Genomic DNA, 20,704 nt, shown 5'->3' with positions numbered 1-20,704 from the left:
CATGTTGGAAGTCAGATAGTAGTTTGTTGTCTTCTAGGTGTTTAACATTGTGTTTCTTTAGTACCCTCTCAAATATTTTTTATTAGGTTTGAAGTAAGGGCGTCTGATATGGGTCCTCCTTTATTGATTGGTGTTATGTTTGATTGTTTGAATATTTTAAGGATGTCTCCATTTTCAAATGACTTTTTTTCCATTTCCTGGGCTAATGTTGTAATGGATTGGCCATCCTCAGTGGTCAGGGGTCCAATCTTGCTCTTTATTGTTGATTTCTTTTTTGCAAAGCTAAAGAAGTGTTTGCTGTTTTTTTATTGAGGTTTTGGCTCCACGTTCTACTTCTTTCATTTCTTTCTCTTGAGACTCCCTTATTTTTGCTTCCAAGTCCAATATCTCCTTTTTGGTCTTTATTATTCGCTCTGGGGATAACTGTTTTTCTTGTTGTGTGTTGATTACGCTCACTACTTTGGTTCTTCTCCTAATTAACTTTTTTTCTGTATCTGTGTTCCTTTGTGATGTTCCTTCTCCCATTTGCAGATTTGTTTTTCTTTGGGGAATGTTTGTACAATGCCTGGCTTAGGGATCCTACTGTTACGTCCCAGCATTCACATGTCTTGCTCTGTTTTAACTCCTCTTGCCAAGGTACTCTTTATGGTATTATATTTACTTCCCCCAATCGGTTTTGTGCAGGTTTATGTCAGCGTATGGTAAATATTGGGTTATATGGTTTACTGATCCCTTCATTGATATTTTTGTTGTTGTTTTGATTATGTTGTGGTCAGAGTGGAGAGTTGGGGATATTACTGTCATTTATAATGTTGGTATTATTTGTGAGGAGCAGGTTCAATATGTTGTCTCTTCTTGTGTTGGCCTATATTTGTTGGGACAGAAGCAGGGTCCCCATAAGCTCATTAAGCAGTTTTCCCTTCCTGGTGTTTCTTCCTGCTTCCATAGTGCCGTGTTGGGTTCAGGTACAGTGTGGGAGGTTGAAATTTCTTGTAATTATTGTTTCTCGGGTGTGGGCAGCAAATTCTGGTAAGTTTGAGATGGCGTCTAGGGTCTGTCTTGTAATGTGTATGGAACAGTTATAACACTGCAGCACTGTTCCCACGGCAAGGAACACCTCCTAAGCACAACCTTTGCACCAACGTGTTAATAAACATCCTTTGACGAGGCTGTGCCATGGCGTTGCGACATACATTCACACATTCACATGTACATTATAATATACACATTACACTCATTTCCCGGGGATAACCATCTGGTGGGAAATAGACTTGCTATATTGATCACCTTTCTGCCCACGGTCATTTATATTACAATGTTGTCGCACACTCCATTTGAGTGAGTCCAGAGTGTTTTGCAGGGGATTGCTTCAGAGACGTAGATTACGACTCCCCCATGTGTACGGCATTGCCTATCTTGTCTTTAGGAGTTATATCCTTTAATCTTAATTTCTAAGTGTAGGATTTTAGGGGTTAGGTGGGCCTCTGACAAAGATAGGATAATTGGTGTCTCCGCAGCAAGGCTTTCCAGGAAGGGTATTCTACATTGGTTACTGCTTGGGTAGAGACCTTATATGTTTGTATATAATAGTGACAGGTTGAGTATATGGGTGTTGCTCTTCCACATGGGTGAGCTGGCTTTGGTATTTCCATATGTGGCTTTATCATTCCCATGAGTTATATTATTGAGCTCTGAGTTTCCTTATTTGCTCTTTTACCTGGTGGAACCCTATCTGCTCTTCACCCTGGCGTACTTGTGCCTGTACTTGTTGGGGTGGCTGGGGAAGCTAGAGCTACAGGCGTTCTTGGGGGTGTCTGTTGTTGAGGCTGGATTTTGGTCCTTTTTGGTCCTTTAAGGTGGGGGAACTCACAATTATTTTTGGTGTACTCTCTATTCCTGCAGGAGTCTTGCATATTGATGGGTGCAGGTACCTACATTTTGTCCTTAGGTTGCACCCATGAATGCCGTATCCATCTATAATGAAACGGTCACAGAGAGGGGGGGGGGGGGTCTGAATGCACAGCCCCTCCCTCTAGCCCCAAATATACACACATCTTTTGGGTAGTACTTGCATGTTGCTATCGACTACCTGGAGGATTTGTTTTCAGGTCTCTGGGTATATTCTCCTTGAGGCCGATAGCTGGTCCTATGGGGCTGGTGTCCATCTCTCTGGGTGTCATTGGTTGTGTTTGGGACATAATCGAGGTCGATATCTTCAGGTGTGTCCCCGATTCCTGTATGATTCTCCGAGGGGTTAGATTCAGTCTAGGTGGGTGGTGTTCGGCTTATGTTCGGAGGCGATTTTGACCCTATGTATATTTTTACCTCATGACGTACCCTACACCATCAGAAGCAGAAAAGCATGCAGATTTAGGATCTGGGTTTATAAAAGTGGTGCAACGAAAACTGGGTATATTCTCTAAGGAGTTGAAGGGAAATAAGTGCAAGAAAATGTTTATTCCCTACTTCATTTGACTTTGATTTTCGTATGTGCATTATTACATTATTGTTACAATTTCATGCTAGTGTGATGCAAAAGTTTCTCGGGAAGATGATGGTGGTCTCAGTTTTTCTTAAAAAAAATGAATGTTGGGGTCAGGAAACAGGGTGGGAGTGAGGTGTGTGAAGTCGTCGGTTTTGGATGAACTGGGCACACCCACGGCCCCAGGCCGGCTTCACTCCGCACAATACAGGGAGATGGGGGACGAGCAGTCTAGTATGTAAGTCTGTGGTTTATAGGATACTCACCATTCAATAGTAGCTGAGCCACGGGGTCCATGGCAGCCTGTAATTTGGCTTTTTTTTTCATGAAAACTAGCATAAGACTAAAGGTAAGCTTATTATAAGCTATTGAAAGACAGTGCAGTGAATAAAATGGACAAAATAACATAGCCTGCGCATGCGCAGACCAGGATGGGACAGACCAGATTAAGAGTACTAGACAAGACGCTACACCGGAAACATGCCGATTTGCATCGATACTACACCATACAAGCTCACGGAAGACAAGCTTATTTCAAACAGTAAAGTCAGATCCAATTTGAACGACTTACAGCTTTTCAAATGACTAAAATTCACCTTACTGCAGGTAGCTACATAAAATGACATCTTGCTCTGCAAGTGTCTGTACATCAGATTTTTTTTTTTTTTAATGTAAATAAAACGGGTAATATTCGAAATAGCCCAGCATTGCATTCAACAGTTACTAACTACAATTTCATCATATTACGAATATTAAACGTTATTTATATGAAGTTAATCATTAATATGCCTTTTATTTGCACTTACAGCCAAATGTCTTTATTGTACCTAGAAAGATACGAATTCCTGACATTTGAAAAGCCGCTGATCGTTCGAGTATGATCTTACTATAATGTTTGATACAAGCTTGTCTTTCGTGTGCTTGCACGGTACATTATCGAAGCAAATCGGCATGTTTGGGATTTATAAGAACATATTTTTTTTTTTGTATACGTACATAAGCATTTAAATATATTATTGAGAAGTCCCCTTGAACATCTTTCACAACAGTTGACTTTCACGTATTCACGAACTGGAAATGCACAGGTGCCACATTATTAAAATTCCCGCTTTGTTGATGGACAAATGAAAGGTAGGCGACTATAGTATGTCAGGCAAAGCGTTGGTGTGAAGAAAATATAGCCACAAACCTTGTAAAGGTTGTGCCAAGGCCGACCTACTCTGAGGGTGGAAGTCAAACAATTGGTAGGAGACACCAGGTTTAATCACAAATAAGGACGGTGCTCCTAGGGAGGACAGCGACAACGGCGGGAGACAGCCGGAGCAGGACTGCAAGGTGACGTTGGCCTCCGATCCCTTCAGGTAGATGGAGGCAGACGTGTGTATACACACCTCACGGGACGATGAAAGACAGTTAGTCCGCTTCCGGCTTGTAAGTCAGGTTAGGTTAGGTTAGGCCGTGGAATAGCGAGGCGGTGAACGAAGCCTCGGAGAGTGTCGGCAGTTTTGGTTCCACATCCACGTTCGTTGAAGCCGTGGAGTAGAGTGGTGGTGAACGAAGTTTCGGAGCTAGTCGGCAGCTTCGATTCTTCCCGAAGCAATGATGAGGTTGATCCAAACCTTGGTCCGGGAGAAGTTTAACTTGGCCCTGACAAACTTTAAAATTGCTAGTTTTTTCAATTACATAAACAACAAAAAGATTAGAAGTGGGACTGGACCCTTCAGTCATAGCGACGGTTAATTAGTTTAGTCAGTGTTGCAAACTTGTTGAACAAATATTTTTCCTTGGTATTGAACACTACCACTGCCACCAACATCAGCGACGACAATAGTAGTATGGACAATCCCCTTCAGACCTTTCCCAACTCTATAATAACTACAAATGTGCTCGTTGATGTCTCCAGCCACTTTAATTATATATATATATATATATATATATATATATATATATATATATATATATATATATATATATATATATATATATATATATATATATATATATATATATATATATATATATATATATATATATATATATATATATATATATATATATATATATATATATATATATATATATATATATATATATATGAAAGTCCAGGACCAGACAGAGTATATCCTATACCACTGAAACTAACAAAAAGCGAAATACTCTCCTATCTCGCATCCACATATTTCATATGTCTGCGACAAGGCATCGCCCCCCCAGACTGGGAAATAACTGACGTATCATCGATTGTTAAGAAAGGAGACAAAAAGGACCGGGTAATTACCGGCTCATTAGTCTAACTTCACTAGTAGGTAAGCTACTCGAGAGCATATCTAGAGACAGAATTGTAAGTTACCTTGAAAGTCACTCATTAAAGATTCTTAACATGGCTTCCGTGACAAAAGATCTTGCTTGTCGATCCTACTGATCATTTATAACATTTCCGATGTAACGAAATCACTGGGCGTAGTGTTAGTTTATACTGATTTTCTGAAAGCGTTTGATAAAGTTCCACACCATAAATTATATTATATAATCAAGCAATTTGGTACTGAAGGTAGAGTACACTAATGGATCGCTAATTAGTTGAGCAACAGAGCAAAAAGTGGTGATCGATGATGTTAATTGAGAGTGGGCGCCTGTGACTGCTGATGTTCCTTAGGGATCAGTTTTTGGTCTAGTGCTGTTCATTATTTTACATCAACGACATCGACGTTTGACTTAACAATCTCATTAGTAAATTTGCAGACGACACAAAGAATAGTAATTCTGTCCTAATTGGCGAGGACAGACGCCTCCAAGAAGATATAAAATTAAGCTTGGTCTGATATATGGGAGGTGCCCTTTGATTTACATGAGTGCCAGGTTGTTCAGGTTATAACAAAAAATATAAAGGGTTTCATTCCGAAATGTGTGATGTGAAACTCAAAGGAGTTCAATGTGTCAAGGACCTGGGTATCAAAATCGCGATAAACCAAATTATCACAGCAGTGCAGAGACGTGGCATATAGAACCAACAGAATGCTGGATTTTATTAAGAGAAATTTATCACTCAAATATATAAAAGTGATAATTTCACCCTACAGTATCAGTACAAAAAGGAGGAGTCGTTGCTGGAGAACTTTGAAATTTCCCAGAAGTCGGAGCGCGGGAAGGAAATGGCGCGTCAGGCACTGCAGCTGCAGCAGGAACTACATGGCAGCCACGTGGCAGGCCGTCGCCATGAAGGGCTCCAGCCTGATTCTAGACGTAGCGTCCTGAAGCTGTCAGGAAAGGCCTCGTGCAGCTCGCGTACCTGGTGGTGCACGTGGGCCACCTCCCGGTTGATGAGATTCTTGACGACATTTGCGACACCACCGCTCTCCACGAGGCCGCCTCCCACGGCAAGGATTCCTGCGTCGCGCTGCTGCTCGGCGTCGGTGCAAACCCGCTTTGACGTGACAGGTACCAAGATTTAGAGATAAGAAAGGCCACTAACCTTCAGGACCACACGTCCTGTCCCTGAGTCAATCTTAGTGAACGTGAGGAGTCGCCTTTAAAGCCGACACCTGCGAGGCACACGTCTAGGCTTTTGCCCCGTCCGTCTTGTTCTGCCTTCACCGTTGCGAGTCCTGGCTCTCATCGGTGATGACCTCAAATCAGGCCTCTTCAAGCTAGCGACAACCTAGCTCAACTACACACCGGTGACGCCATGCAGAGCATGTGTTTCGACACTTACAACACATTCCTTACGTTCCTATCTGCATGATCTTATATATTTTACGTTAGTGCCTAACATTTTTTTTTTTTTTTTGTACAGCAGAGGAGTCAGTTCAAGGGCATAAAAAAGGAAACAAATGTGAAGAAAAAGCCCGCTACTCACTGCTTCTAAAAAGAGTTAGAGGAGTGGCCGAAAGATAGGTAATTTTCGGGAGGAGAGGTGTCCTGATACCCTACTCTTGAAAGAGTTCAAGTCTTAGGCAGGAGGAAATACATATGAAGGAAGATTGTTCCAGGGTTTACCAGCCTGAGGGATGAAAGAGTGAATATGCTGGTTAACACTTGCGTTAGGGATTTGGAAAGTAAAGTGATGAGCTTGAGTAGAATGTCGTGTGTGGTGAGGCCGCGGGAGTGGGGGAGGAATGCAGTTAGCAAGTTCAGAAGAGCAGTCAGCATGAAAATATCGATAGAAGATAGAAAGAGAGGCAACATGGCGGCGAAATTTAAGAGGTAGAAGACTATCAGTAAGAGGAGGAGAGCTGATGAGGCGAAGAGCCTTAGACTCCACTTTGTCCAAGAGAGCTGTGTGAGTGGAGCCCCCCCACACATGAGATGCATACTCCATACGAGGGCTGTAAATGGATAGTAGCTGTGCGGGGGAGAAGAACTGGCGGAAACGGTACAGAACGCCCAGCCTCAAGGAGGCTGATTTAGTAAGAGAATAAATATGAAGTTTCCAGTTGAGATTTTGAGTTAAGGAGAGACCGAGGATGTTTAGTGTTGAAGAAAGTGATAGCTGTGTGTTGTCAAAGAATAGGGGATAGTTGTTTGGCAGATTGTGGCGAGTGGATAGGTGGAGAAACTGTGTTTTTAAGGCGTTGAAGGACACCAGGTTCTTCTTGCCCCAATCGGAAATAATAGTAAGGTCTGAGGCTAAGCGTTCTGCTGCCTCCAGCCTGGAATCGTTTAGTTCTTGTTGGTGGATCTTCCATTAAAAGAAGCTGAGTAATGTAGGGAAGAGTCATCGGCGTAAGAATGGATAGGACAGTTCGTTATGGAAAGAAGTTCATCAATGAACAACAGAAAGAGTGGGAGATAGGACAGAACCTGCGGAACACCACTATTAATAGGTTTAGGGGAAGAACAGTGACCGTCTACCACAGCAGAAAGAGAACGGTCAGAGAGGAAAGTGGAGATAAAGGTACAGAGAGAGGGATAGAAATCGTAGGAGTGTAGTTTGGAAAGCAAAGATTTGTGCCAGACCCTATCAAAGGCTTTTGATATGCCGAGCGCAATATCAAAGGTTTTACCGAAACGGCTAAGAGAGGATGACCAAGAGTCAGTTAGGAAGGCAAGGAGATCACCAGTAGAACGCCCCTTGCGGAACCAATACTGGCGATCAGATAGAAGATCAGAAGTGGAAAGGTGCTTTCGAATCTTCCGGTTAAGAATTGATTCAAAAGCTTTTGATAGACAAGAAAGCAAAGCTATAGGACGGTAGTTTGAGGGATTGGAACGGTCACTCTTCTTAGGCACAGGCTGTATGAAGGCATAATTCCAGCAGGAAGAAAAGATAGATGTTGACAGGCAGAGGCGAAAGAGTTTGACCAGGCAGGGTGTCAGCACGGAAGCACAGTTTTTTTAAGGACAATAGGAGGCACATGATGATAATTATCGCTTTTTTCCAAGACCCTCCATCGACCCTCAGGAACACTGTCGCGTCCCTCATTTGGGTCGCGCGCGACCATGGGTTTGGGATTCACTGGAGTACCTATAGCCGTTTCTTGCCGACTGCAGTCCTATAATTTTGGGCTTACTCCGGTTAATGAGCGTATACTGCTGATAAGGTTGAAGCACACATTGCTCTTCATATATCTTAATGCTGTATACTCCCTTTCAGAAACGTATAAACTTAAGGAGAAATAAATGTTTTACGAAATGCTCGACTAGGGTCAACCGGTACCCCTCACTTGACACACGCATTGTCTTGGGAGACTTTAGTGCAATTATTGGCACAGAGATAGTTGGCTGCGAGTTGTGTGTTGGTCCCAACTGCTCTGGCACCTGAAAATAATCAGTTCACTCCTCAACTTTGCTAAGTCCAAAAGGCTGAGGATTGCTGGTTCCTGGTTCCAGAGAGGCGCGTATTCTGCAGAGTCGTGCTGCCAGGCTCGCTCAGGACTGAGCGATGCAAGGCTCTGCCCGGCATCCTTTTGAGAAGGGATAAGTAGAGGTATGTCAGCGGCTCGCTGAGGATGTCGAGGGTTGCCTCAACTCAAACGACCTGAGACGTACCTTCTGAGTACTGAAGAAGCTCCGCTCTAAATCTATATGTCAGACGAATTTTATCAGAACGGCTGATGGGCAGATAGTATAAGATGCGGATGGTTTGTTGGGCTTTGGGGAGCTGTACACGGCAGAGGATGGTGTGCCGATGGCGGTTGTTCATTCACTTATAGACCCCACACTCTCTGCCGGAGGTGATAAAGGTTGTGAGAACATGGAAGGCTGAAAATGAAGCCTGAATCTTTAATATCAGCGATGACATGCTAAATCCGGGGGTGAAGCCATGCATGATCCACGGGTTGCATATGGTGTTGTCTGCTGTGTGGCAGTCCGATGCTGCTCTCCTGACTGGAAAAAGGGAGCTGGTTGCTACGAAAGGAAATGGGAACCGTCCAGCCCTCAACAATTGCCGTGGTATTACACAGTATATATTTACACTGCTCTGTGTGTTGGACCAGTGCCCTCCCCGGGACACAGCCCTTGTCCTGGGCGATTTCAATGCTACTACTGGCACTGACAGGGTTGGCTACGAGCTATGTTTTGGCCCCCATGGATCTGGTACCAGGAACATCAACAGTTGTCTCCTCCTAGATTTTGCAAAATCCAGAAGGTTGAGAATTGCGGGTTCCTGGTATCAGATACCAGAGCTGCACCGCTGGACTTCGTATAGTGACGCCGGAGGGGTAGCTAAGGAGATCGACCACATTCTCGTAAGTACTCGTTGGAGGATCCTTCAGAACTGCAGGGTTTACCGGAATGCTGAGATCTTTTCAGCTGACCATAGGCTTGTTGTTGCAACACTCAAGCTTCATGTCAGGTCAAGAAGAATCTCGAGATGCAACACTACTGTGTTCCATCTCGAGAGGCTGAATGACCTGGCATGTGCTCAGGAGTATGCAGTGATAGTCTCAAATTGCTTCGAAGTGCCTGGCACCCTGGAGGACCCTGTAAAACGGTGGGATACCTTCAAACGTGAGACTCTGCAAGCGCCCGAGATCTAGGAGTGGCTTTGCCTCGGTGGAGACGCTGGAGAATATTGAGGAGAGTCGCGCTGCCAGACTTGTGGGAACCGGGACCAATACAGAGCTCTGTCACGTAGGACTAGAGCACTCCTGAGGAGAGACAAGGAGAGGTATGTCAAGGGTCTCGCTGAGGAAGTCGAGGGCCATTTAAATGCGAATGACCTTCGACCTGCTTGCCGAGCCCTGAAGAAGCTCCGCTCTAAGTATCCCTCTCAAGTGAGCGCTATCCGAACAGCTGACGGCTGCCTCATGTCGGACATGGATGGGCAGAGGGCTCGTTGGGCTGAGTACTTTGAGCAGCTGTACAGTCGCGAGCAGGAGCGATGTCGCACCTTACGTTAATGTTCGTTTATAAACTACAAGAAGATGTGGAGGCCCTTGTCACACCACCCGGCAAGAAGACGAGTCCATCATTTAGTCAGCCTCCCAGAACCCTCTCACAACGGCATTCAAAATAAAAAGAAACACCCAAGTCAACGTTGGAGTGCACACTGTGAGGAGGAGGCTTCATAAAGCTGGCCTGCATCACCGGGCGCCCGCCACCAAGCCTTTCCTCACGCAGAGAAACAGGGAGGAGCGCCTTGGCTTCGCGCTAGAATATTTACCAGCAGAGCCATCGTTTTGGGAGAAGGTCGTCTTTTGCGACGAAAAAAACTTTGCCTCTGACGATTATGGGCAACTACATTGCTGGCGTCACAACAATACCAGGTGAGAGTAATAAATAAACTCTACATAGTATGCAATGAAACATTAGTTAATGCATACCCAAGTTCATTCTATACTGAATGTTGTTATCACTTTGATCATTATCATGTTATTTTTCTACGATCCACTGGATCGAGATGGAAATAAATTGTTAATACTGCTTCCCTAAATGTTTGCACACGCTCTCTCTCTCTCTCTCTCTCTCACACACACACACACACGCACACGTACATACACACAAACTAAATAATTGAATTTATATATATATATATATATATATATATATATATATATATATATATATATATATATATATATATATATATATATATATATATATATATATATATATATATATTTTAATTCAATTATTTTTTTTTTACGTCACGGCCTATTGCGCCGGCCTATTGCGCAGGCGAGTGTTTATAGTGGCGCCATCTTGCATTGGCTCATGCTGCCCTCCCGGAGCTCATCTTTAATCCTAGAATCTAGAGTCCGGGTTGGTAGGTGGTCTTCTGGACAGCATGTGGATAGCTTTAAGCCACTCGGCGGCGGCTGAAAAATCCCAGCTTGGTGGCACCGGTCTGGGATTGAACTCGCGTCCTCCTGAACGCGGGGCCGTCTCGCTATCCGTTCAGCCACCGCTTCCCTCGGTTGATTAAAAAAATCTAATTGGATTATATTAGTACCAAACAGAATTAAAGTCAATAAGATATATAAATTAAACAGAAAACAATGCTAATAATTCAAATTTATAATTCTATGTATAAGCCACAAAACATCAACCCATCTCGGAGGAGTGGAAGGATAACCGTTGCCCTCTGGGGGTGGATGGCAGCCAGCGGACCGGGGGAGCTGACTGTGATACAGGAGCGCCTCACTTCACAGCAGTATGTGGAGATACTGGACACCGTAATGCTGCCATCGGTCCGGGCAATGCTGATACCTCCGCCGCAACCAGTTTATATTGCCATGGACAATGCTCAAATGCACAACTCCCTGGCGGTGAAACATGGTTCATCGACCATCCTGATGTGATTAGGATTCCCTGGCCACCCAAGTCCCCTGACCTGATGCCCATTGAAAATCTTTGGGCAAGAATAACAAGGAATTGGAATGACAATGTGCCCAGAAATAAAGACAATCTTGTTGCTCATGCCCAACGCATGTGGGAAGAACTAAGAACGGATGACCTTTGCAACAGATTTGTTAGGATTAACAGAAGTCATACAGAGAGGGGGCTTCTCAACAAAGTACTAGTCTCATTGTGTGAGTAGGTATGTGTGTGTGTATGTGTGTGTATTTATGTGTGTGTGTGTGTGTGTGTGTGTGTGTGTGTGTGTGTGCGCGCGCACGCGTCAGTGTGTGTGTGTGTGTGTGTGTGTGCGCGCACGCGTCAGTGTGTGTGTGTGTGTGTGTGTGTGTGTGTGTGTGTGTGTTGTTACGTCACCAGTGTCGTAACACTGGTCTGGTCAGGAGTCTTGGGAAAGGTAAAAAACAAAACAAAGACAAACAAAATTGGGTTGGATAGGCTTCAAAACACCAGGTCATTTTCCCCTTAACCGAACACCAACAAAAGGAAAATGAATAACTTAAAACAAAGGAAATGGTGAACGGAAACGCAAAATAAATACAAAGATAATATATTTACAAAAAGTTAAAATTTATATTGATTACAAAAGTAAAACCGAAGATTGCCTTAGCAAACACTCCAAAACATGAAACGAGAAATACACTTAGCACAAAAACACAAACAATACTGAAAACACGTGGGCTGGGAGGCAGCACGTAACACAGGGCAACAGCGTGATGAACATCAAAACACTAAAAAATGGCACACGAAAAGAACACACACAAAATAAAAACCTTACCTTAAAACACAAACGACTCTCTCTCTCCCGTAAAAGAAACACACGCCTGCAGGCGTGAAAAAACTGCAGAAGGCGCTGCAGGAACACAAAAGGGGAGAGAGGAGCCGGCCTCCCTTCTATCTCGACGTGAACGGCGCGGTAATAGATAAGGGAAGCCCGAGTGACCTCGGGTCACTCTTTATATTGGGGCGACGCCGCCTCGTCGCCCTGCGAGCGGGCTGCCCGACGTCGCTGGCGGTGCGGGACAAAAACTCCCCCACGACAACTTAACATACAGTTTCAGTACAAAGAATAAATATCCTAACCTAAACATAAAAAGGAAATATGCATAATGTGTAACAATACTTAGAAACGGGAAGGAGATACACCGAGGGACGGGGTTCACCTTTCATGGGAGGGGGTACAGATCTTGTCTGATGCCCTTGAACGTGGATTGGGGGCCCTGCAGGTTTTTTTAGGGTAAGTAAGAAGGGGCCTAAGATGGCAATACCAAGTGGGAGCACTAAATGTAGTAATAATAATAGCGGCTGCAGGGTAAGGCAAGGGGTAGATCTAAATGTGTACTATACAAACAGTAGAAGTATTAGGAATAAGATAGATTTATTGAGGGGAAAGGCGTGCGTAGAGAAATTTGATATGATAGCTATCACAGTCATGGATAAACACTGCAGACAGACACTTTCTCCCAGAATTAGAGATTGAAGGGTAAAAGTTATTCCACCAAGATCGAATAGGCAGGAAGGGGGGTGGGGTCGCACTCTTCGTCAGGGACAATCTTAAGTGTGTCATTAACAACTCAATCAAGGAAGATAGCAATACATAATCCCTCTGGGTAGAAACAAAAGGTAGGAAGGAGAAACTTGTCATCGGAGTACTTTACAGACCGCCCAACCTTACCAGGGACAGTAGCCAACCCCTTTTACAAGAAATTAGTAGGGCGTCAAGATATAGGAATGTGTGTGTAATTGGGGATTTCAATTATAGGAACATAGAGTGGGATACTTTATCCGGAGACCAAGAGGCACAGGATTTGTTAGATGTGATACAGGATAGTTTCCTTAAGCAGTTAATTAGAACACCAACAAGGGAAGAAAATATTTTGGATCTGTTGTTAACTAATAGAGAGGACATAATAAGCAACATTGAGGTTGGGGATTCATTAGGTAACAGTGATCATAAGGAAATTAGATTTAATATTAAATGGGAGGATAGAGTAAGCAGTAACAACACATTTATACCTGACTTCAGGAAGGCAGACTATGAGGGGTTAAGAAATCAGCTGCAGAAGCTTAGGGGAGTGAGATCAGAAGTAGGTCAGGACCCAGAGCAGGGAGGGGCGGTAATCTCTGGTGAGGTCACTAGTCAGGTCAGTAGCTTGGAAGATGAGTACAGTAGTCTGGTCAATGAGATTAAATTAGGACATAAAGTTTATACCTCACAGGGAAGTCAGGTCAACAGGTAATTACCCGAGATGGATGACAGACAGGCTAAAAACTGAAATAGGAAGGAAAAGAGGACTATATGTTAGAATTAAAAGGGGGGAAACTCACCTAAGGGATAGTTACAACGATTTAGCCAGAGCAATAAAGAAAAACATACGTATGGCAAAACGTAATTAAAAGATTAGGATTGCCAGGGAAGCAAAGACCAATCCAAAGGGCTTCTTTCAGCTTTATAAGACCAAGGTTAGGGATAAAATAGGGCCGCTTAAGTCAGGAGAATCACTGATTGATAGTGATGAGGAAATGAGCGAGTCGTTAAATAGATATTTCTTAACTGTATTTACCAAGGAAAGATTAGATGATATACCTCAGGGAGAACAGATCTACAGGGGAGAAGAGGTAGAAGAATTAACCGACATCAACTTAAGTAGGGAGCTCGTGATTAGACAGATAGAGAGACTTAAAGTCACTAAGGCGCCAGGGCCAGATGAACTTTTCCCCAGGGTATTAAAGGAATGCGAAACTGAAATAAGTGGGCAGTTAACAGAAGTATTTAGGAAGTCACTAGACACAGGGGTGGTGCCTGTTTCATGGAGGCAGGCACACGTTATTCCAATATTTAAGAAGGGAGACAAATCTTCTATGGAGAACTATAGGCCGATTAGTTTGACGTCAGTTATAGGTAAAATGATTGAGTCAATAATAGATGATAGTATTAGGGACCATATAGACAGACATAGTTTAATCCACGACTCACAGCATGGGTTTACTAAAGAAAAGTCGTGCCTCACTAATCTTATATCCTTTTACAATAGAGTATACGAGGCAGCTGACAATGATGAGAGTTATGATGTGGTTTATCTTGATTTTAGTAAGGGCTTCGATAAGGTACCTCACCAGAGACTTAATTAATAAAGTCAGGTCTCATGGGATAAGAGGGAAGGTATTTGATTGGATTAAGGCGTGGATTAGCGACAGGAAACAGAGGGATACCATTAACGGTAAAAAATCCGAATGGGGTAATGTTACCAGTGGGGTTCCTCAAGGTTCAGTTTTAGGCCCGCTTCTATTCATTATCTACATCAATGACATAGACAATGGGATAACTAGTGACATAGGTAAATTTGCAGATGACACCAAAATAGGATGCACTATTAGGGCAGGGGAGGATGCTAGAGTACTGCAGGAGGATCTCAACAAACTGTCACCTTGGTCAGAGAAATGGGAGATGAATTTTAACATCACCAAGTGTAGCGTACTTAGTGTAGGAACACGCAACCCATTACACGGGTATAGTTTAGACTCCACAGCGATAAGCAGGTCTGAGTGTGAGATTTGGGAGTGTTAGTGAACTCTGACCTAAAACTAAGGAAGCAATGTATTAGTGCGAGGAATAGGGCTAACAGGGTATTAGACTTTATTAACAGGACGGTAACCAACAGGAGTGCAGAGGTCATCCTCAGACTCTATTTAGCGTTAGTTAGGCCACACTTAGATTATGCTGTCCAGTTTTGGTGCCCACACTACAGAATGGACATCAACTTGCTAGAATCAGTTCAGAGGAGGATGACCAAGATGATTCAGGGGCTGAGGAACCCCCCATATCAAAATAGGCTGAAACATCTAAACTTACATTCACTAGAGAGACAAAGAGTGCGGGGAGATCTGATAGAAGTATTCAAATGGGTCAAGGGTTACAACAAAGGCGATATAAGTAAAGTACTGAGAATTAGCCAGCAGGATATAACTCACAGTAATGGATTTAAATTAGAAAAGTATAGATTTAGGAAAGATATAGGCAAGCATTGGTTTAGTAATAGGGTGGTGGGGGAATGGAATAGACTCAGCAATCACATAGTTAGTGCAGGGGCGATAGCTTGTTTTAAGAGTAGACTGGATAGCTACATGGACGAGGACGACAGGTGGCAGTGAGGTGTGGGTGCAGTAAGGTGACGGGGTGCTGGATGCGTGCCTGGGTACCGCCGGTATAACGAGGATCAAGCCTCTACCTGTAACCCCTGTAACTACACCTCACCCACCGTGAGTAGTGGGGGGGATTCTGGAGCTGCCCTGTGTAGGCCACCCGGCCTCTTGCAGTTTCCCTATGTTCTTATGTTCTTATGTTCTTAAATGGAAGGAACAGCCCGGTGGCAACATTGACCCCGGGTCGTCGCGCGGGGCGGTTGCTATGGCCCAGAACAAGGAGCGGCGGGTGAAATATTCCACAGACCCCGGATGGTCACTATGCCGCTCCCCAAAACCGGAGGTATCCAGTTCATGCTGAGTCGGCGTGGGTGGAAATGCCGACGAACAAAAGGTCACAGCAGGCCAAGTGGGTGACCCCACCGTGTCGGTAAAAGAATAAAAAATGAAGGTCGGGAGAAGCCCGGCCGTAACAGTGTGTGTGTGTGTGTGTGTGTGTGTGTGTGTGTGTGTGTGTGTGTGTGTGTGTGTGCACGCGTCAGTGTGTGTGTGTGTGTGTGTGTGTGTGTGTGTGTGTGTGTGTGTGTGCACGCGTCAGTGTGTGTGTGTGTGTGTGTGTGTGTGTGTGTGTGTGTGTGTGTGTGTGAGAGAGAGAGAGAGAGAGAGAGAGAGAGAGAGAGAGAGAGAGAGAGAGAGAGAGAGAGAGAGAGAGAGAGAGAGAGAGAGAGAGAGAGAGAGAATAAATATTTTTTAGTTAAACCGTATAGCTATGTTATATTAACACAAACTTATTATGTTGCTGAGTTGATAACAAGAATCTCAGAATGAAATCATGAGCTCATAAATCTTGCAATATATTCCTGTGTAGCACCTCAAACTTCTGGCGCTCAAGACGGTTACGCTAACTGTAATTTTTTTAGTCACTGTATAGAGATGAGAGAGGGCTTTTTAGGACAAGGAATGGAAAAAGTGCGTTGAATGTTTAACTCGATTCCAGAGACAGAGACAGCCTCGAAAAGTCAAAACATTCACCACAATGTGTATTTTAGTCGATGCACGCATGCTGGTGATTACCGAAAGAAAAGTTTGGTGTTTTTTCAAAGACTTGTCGCGAAACAATGATGTCTCTTACCAGCTATTTCCAGCGAGTGCGTCTTTCTGGCCCCGGAGCCTGAAGCAGTTCTTATTTAGGGCACCCCTAAATACAGCCACTATTTCAATTGCTAAAGGCCATGTTTTCAATCCTCGCCATGTCGAGAAGTGGCCATGTCAGCCCCTCACCCCTTCCCTAGAGCGTGACGCCGCACGAGTCTCGCCTCGCCTTGGGATACACGCCTGGTGCTCAGATGCCACGCACTTATAGCCTTTTCCATTTAGACACAAAACCCGGAATCATGTTCGGGTTAAACCCAGACCTGGGTCTGGGTTCTTGCGCGGTAAATGGAACACAAGTAGCCGGATTCTGAAAAACGGAACCACGAATCCAGATATATAAAAAAACATTCTTCTTCTTTTGACCTGTAAAGCTGGCATCACACAGGACCCAAATCTGGCGAGCACGAGCTCTTGCTGGCAGCTTTTGCTCGCGAGCAAGTCACTGTTGTCGTCACACTGACGAGCGACGAGGGGCGAGCGGCGAGCAACATTGTAAACAAAGCCTCAACCATGGCGCCTACTACACCTACGCTTCGCATTACGGCTAAGTGTGCAGCTGTGACGGCATTATTTGCTGTTATTCAAAGAGCTCAGAAGAATAAAAGACGAGTCTGGGTTCGGTCATGGCTGAAGAGAAGGGAGGGAGACCCATGATGTGTACAACATCATAACTTTCTTCAGCGTAGACTTACAGAAATCTGAATGGCTGTGGTCCCATAACTCGGGATGGTCCCTGACTCTTGCTATCAAAGAGTGTACACTGAAGGAGGACAAGTGAACTTTTGAACGAGGATAGGTGGCTATGGCGAGTGTTTATATCAGCTGGCCTGGGTGGTCTTGGTCTTGGTCTTGGTCTTGGAAATCAAAATAAAATCCAACTACTTTTCTCAACATTATTAAATATTACAAACACCGTCAAACATAAAAGGAGTATGTGAATAAGTTTTCTAATATCATGGGTATACAGATTCAATACACTAGGTAATATATATTATTCACATATCGGTGCACACAAAGAGCTCATTTGACTGCCTGCTTGCGGCTCGCCGAGCTGCTCCCTGTCCAAGCGGCGAGCTAAACGCAGAAGCAAAAGCTCGAGAGCAAGCCATCCCTCCAGCAAAAGCTGCCAGCAAAAGCTCGTGCTCGCCAGATTTGGTCCAGTGTGACACCACCTTAACGCTGTATCGCTTCAGGTCCTCCTCCTCTCGGTCCTCTCTTCTGTTTATTCACACACTTGGCTTTTCAATGGTACTGTGTAGCTTAATTTTCCTCCCTGCAATACACCATCCCACTTTACTTTTCAGTTTGTTGCCTGAATCACTTATTGAAATTACTTATCCGTGCACTTATTCAAGCAGCTGTGCCCTTTTTTCCTAGCACTGCATCAGGAACACTTTTGTTAGCTTCATAATTGTTCTTTATGTTTCCTGTATGCCTCCATACAGTCCTAACACCATGCAAATCGCCCCGTTGTCCTCCTCAAGCCTCTTAGCCCACTCCTCTCTGATACTGCTTACTCCCTTCTCAACCTCTCGTAGTTGCTACATTCTGCAATTAGGTGTTCCACCGTTTCTCTCTCCCCAGCCCTACAGCTACAGTTCTGGTTTCCCCCGTCCCTGTTCCTGTCATTTACCTCCAGGGTTCCTATTCTTGCTTACTCCCCCAATCTCCTACATGTCAGTCTACTTCCTAGTCTGGCTTCTGTTTCCTACTGTACCCTCTTAATGTCGAGTTGGCATTCATTCCCTCTTGCCATTTGATTTGACCATTCCTTTCAACTTTCTTCTTCACATCCCTGATCCCTATATCATTCCAGTCCTCTCTCAGGTGTTCTCTCATTTTCCACCTCTCTAACTCTTTCCCCCAGGTGGACTTGTTTCCATTTTCTTGCATTATTTTATTTGCCCATCTTTCCTCGGTACTCTTTTCAATTTTATTTAAGAAACCCAACTTACCCTTTACAATTCTTCCCTTAAACGGGCTCCATCCCATATTCCCCCTGATGGCCTTTACCGATGCGCTCCTAGGAGCTCCTAATCCCCCCTGCCTACCGTGTTCTGAACCTTTTCCAGCTGTATAATGTCCCCTTCTCTGTAGTGCGTTATTTCTGATACATAGAGGCAATATGGTAGAGCTACTTCTTTCCACAGACTTCGCCCTACGTCATATTTATTTACTACTCTATTGCCTCCTTTTATTCTCATCCCTGACATCCTCCTTGCCCTCCCTTCATTTATTTTCCTCAGTTTCTCACCTCCTATGCCTTCCTTGCTAACCTCGACCAGGCACGAACCTGTAGGAAACTCGCCTGTTTATAGTGTAGCTCTACTCATAATAGACACTATTATGAGGAGGCCGAAACATTGTTTCTGGTAAAAAATTATGATGTACAAAACTGGTAGAAAGACTGAGACAAGACAGGCAGGACAGTAGGCAGGAAGACACCAACCGAAACGAGCGTAAGCCACTCCCATTGAGGTATATATGGGAAGCGTGGAGGGTGCTGAAGCCCTCCAAAGACCCTTCCCATGTCCTCACTTTCCGTTTCCCTATAGTCTCATCAACACCAGAGAGTAGTTCAGCATGCTCTCTAAAGACAGATCTTCTCTCTTTCCACACCACACTACGTTCACACAACATACACACCTTTTCCCAAAATTTAAAATTCAAATTGGCACAATTACGCTCTGCCTCGGAGTCTCCGCCTGGGGGGGGGGACCACAAATGCCCCCAGGAAGGACTCCCCTTCTGGCTGCCGACTTGAAAGGTGTCTTGATAACTCCTCGAACCTCTTCTCAATTTCTGCAACATTCGCGGTCTTCGCTCTAATTTTCATTCTGTGGAACACCATCACTCCTCCTCTTAACTTCACCTTTTCTTCCTCACCGAAACACAGGTTTCTGAGGCTACTAACAGCAATCTCTACTCTGTTCCCTCCTACTATCTCTATTCTAAATTTCAATCCAAAGGTGGATGTTACGCCTACGTGCGCAATGACATCACTTGCTCTCGTGCCCACGACCTTGAATCTTCAAAATTTTGCACCATCGGGCTAAGACTTCATTATCACTCTATGACTAAATACATCTGTCTGTTTATCTCTCACCTAACTCTACTAACTATGTACGATTCTTTGACTACTTGAACTCTAAAGTGGAGCACATCTGGACCCACTCTCCCTTCGATCAAATCTCCATCCTAGGAGATTACAATGTTCACCACCAGCTTTGGCTTTCATCCTCTTTCACTGACCAGCCTGGTGAACAAGCCTACAACTTTGCTTTCCTCAACAATCTAGAGCAGTTGGTTCAGCACCCTACACGTATTTCCGACCATCTTGGAGACATGCCCAACATACTAGACCTCTTCCTTACCTCTAACCCTTCTACTCACTCCGTCAGACTGTTCTCTCCGTCGGGCTCCTCCGATCACAGCCTTATTTATGTATCCTGTCCTATCGCTCCTGTACACCCTATGGACCCACCGAAGAGGCGATGCTTCTGGCATTTTGCTTCATTTCGTTGGGACGACCTGTGGATGTACTTTTCCGATTTTCCGTGGAATAATTACTGCTTCCAGGAGAGAGACCCCCCTGTGTGTGCTCAGCGCATCACAGAGGTGATGGTCTCTGGAATGGAGGCATACATTCCAGGTACTTTCTCTACTCCTCATGCTAAAAAAGCCTTGGTTTAATCACGCTTGTTCTCGTGCTATCAAAGATAGAGAGGCAGCTCACAAACGGTACCAGAGCCTTCGCACTCCTGCTAACCATGATCTTTATAGTTCTGCCAGGAATCGTGCCACATCTATTCTTCGAGTTACCAAAACCTCTTTCATGAATAGAAAATGTCAAAACCTTGCTTTTTCTAATTCATCCCGTGACTTCTGGCACCTAGCCAAAAACATCTCCAATTTCACTTCTTCATCTGTCCCTCCTCTCCTTAATAACCCTGACGGCAGCACCGCCGTCTCATCTATCTCAAAGGCTGAATTCTTCTCTTCAACTCTCTGTAAAAACTCCACTCACGACGATTCTGAACATATTCCTCCTATACATTCCCCCTCTGACTCCTTTATGCCTGTTATTAAGATTCTTAAGAACGATGTTTTCTATGCCCTCTTTGG

The sequence above is a fragment of the Eriocheir sinensis genome, unplaced genomic scaffold (assembly GCF_024679095.1).
Source record: "Eriocheir sinensis breed Jianghai 21 unplaced genomic scaffold, ASM2467909v1 Scaffold230, whole genome shotgun sequence".
NCBI classification, from domain to species: Eukaryota; Metazoa; Arthropoda; class Malacostraca; order Decapoda; family Varunidae; genus Eriocheir; species Eriocheir sinensis.
This window is presented reverse-complemented; position numbering follows the sequence as displayed.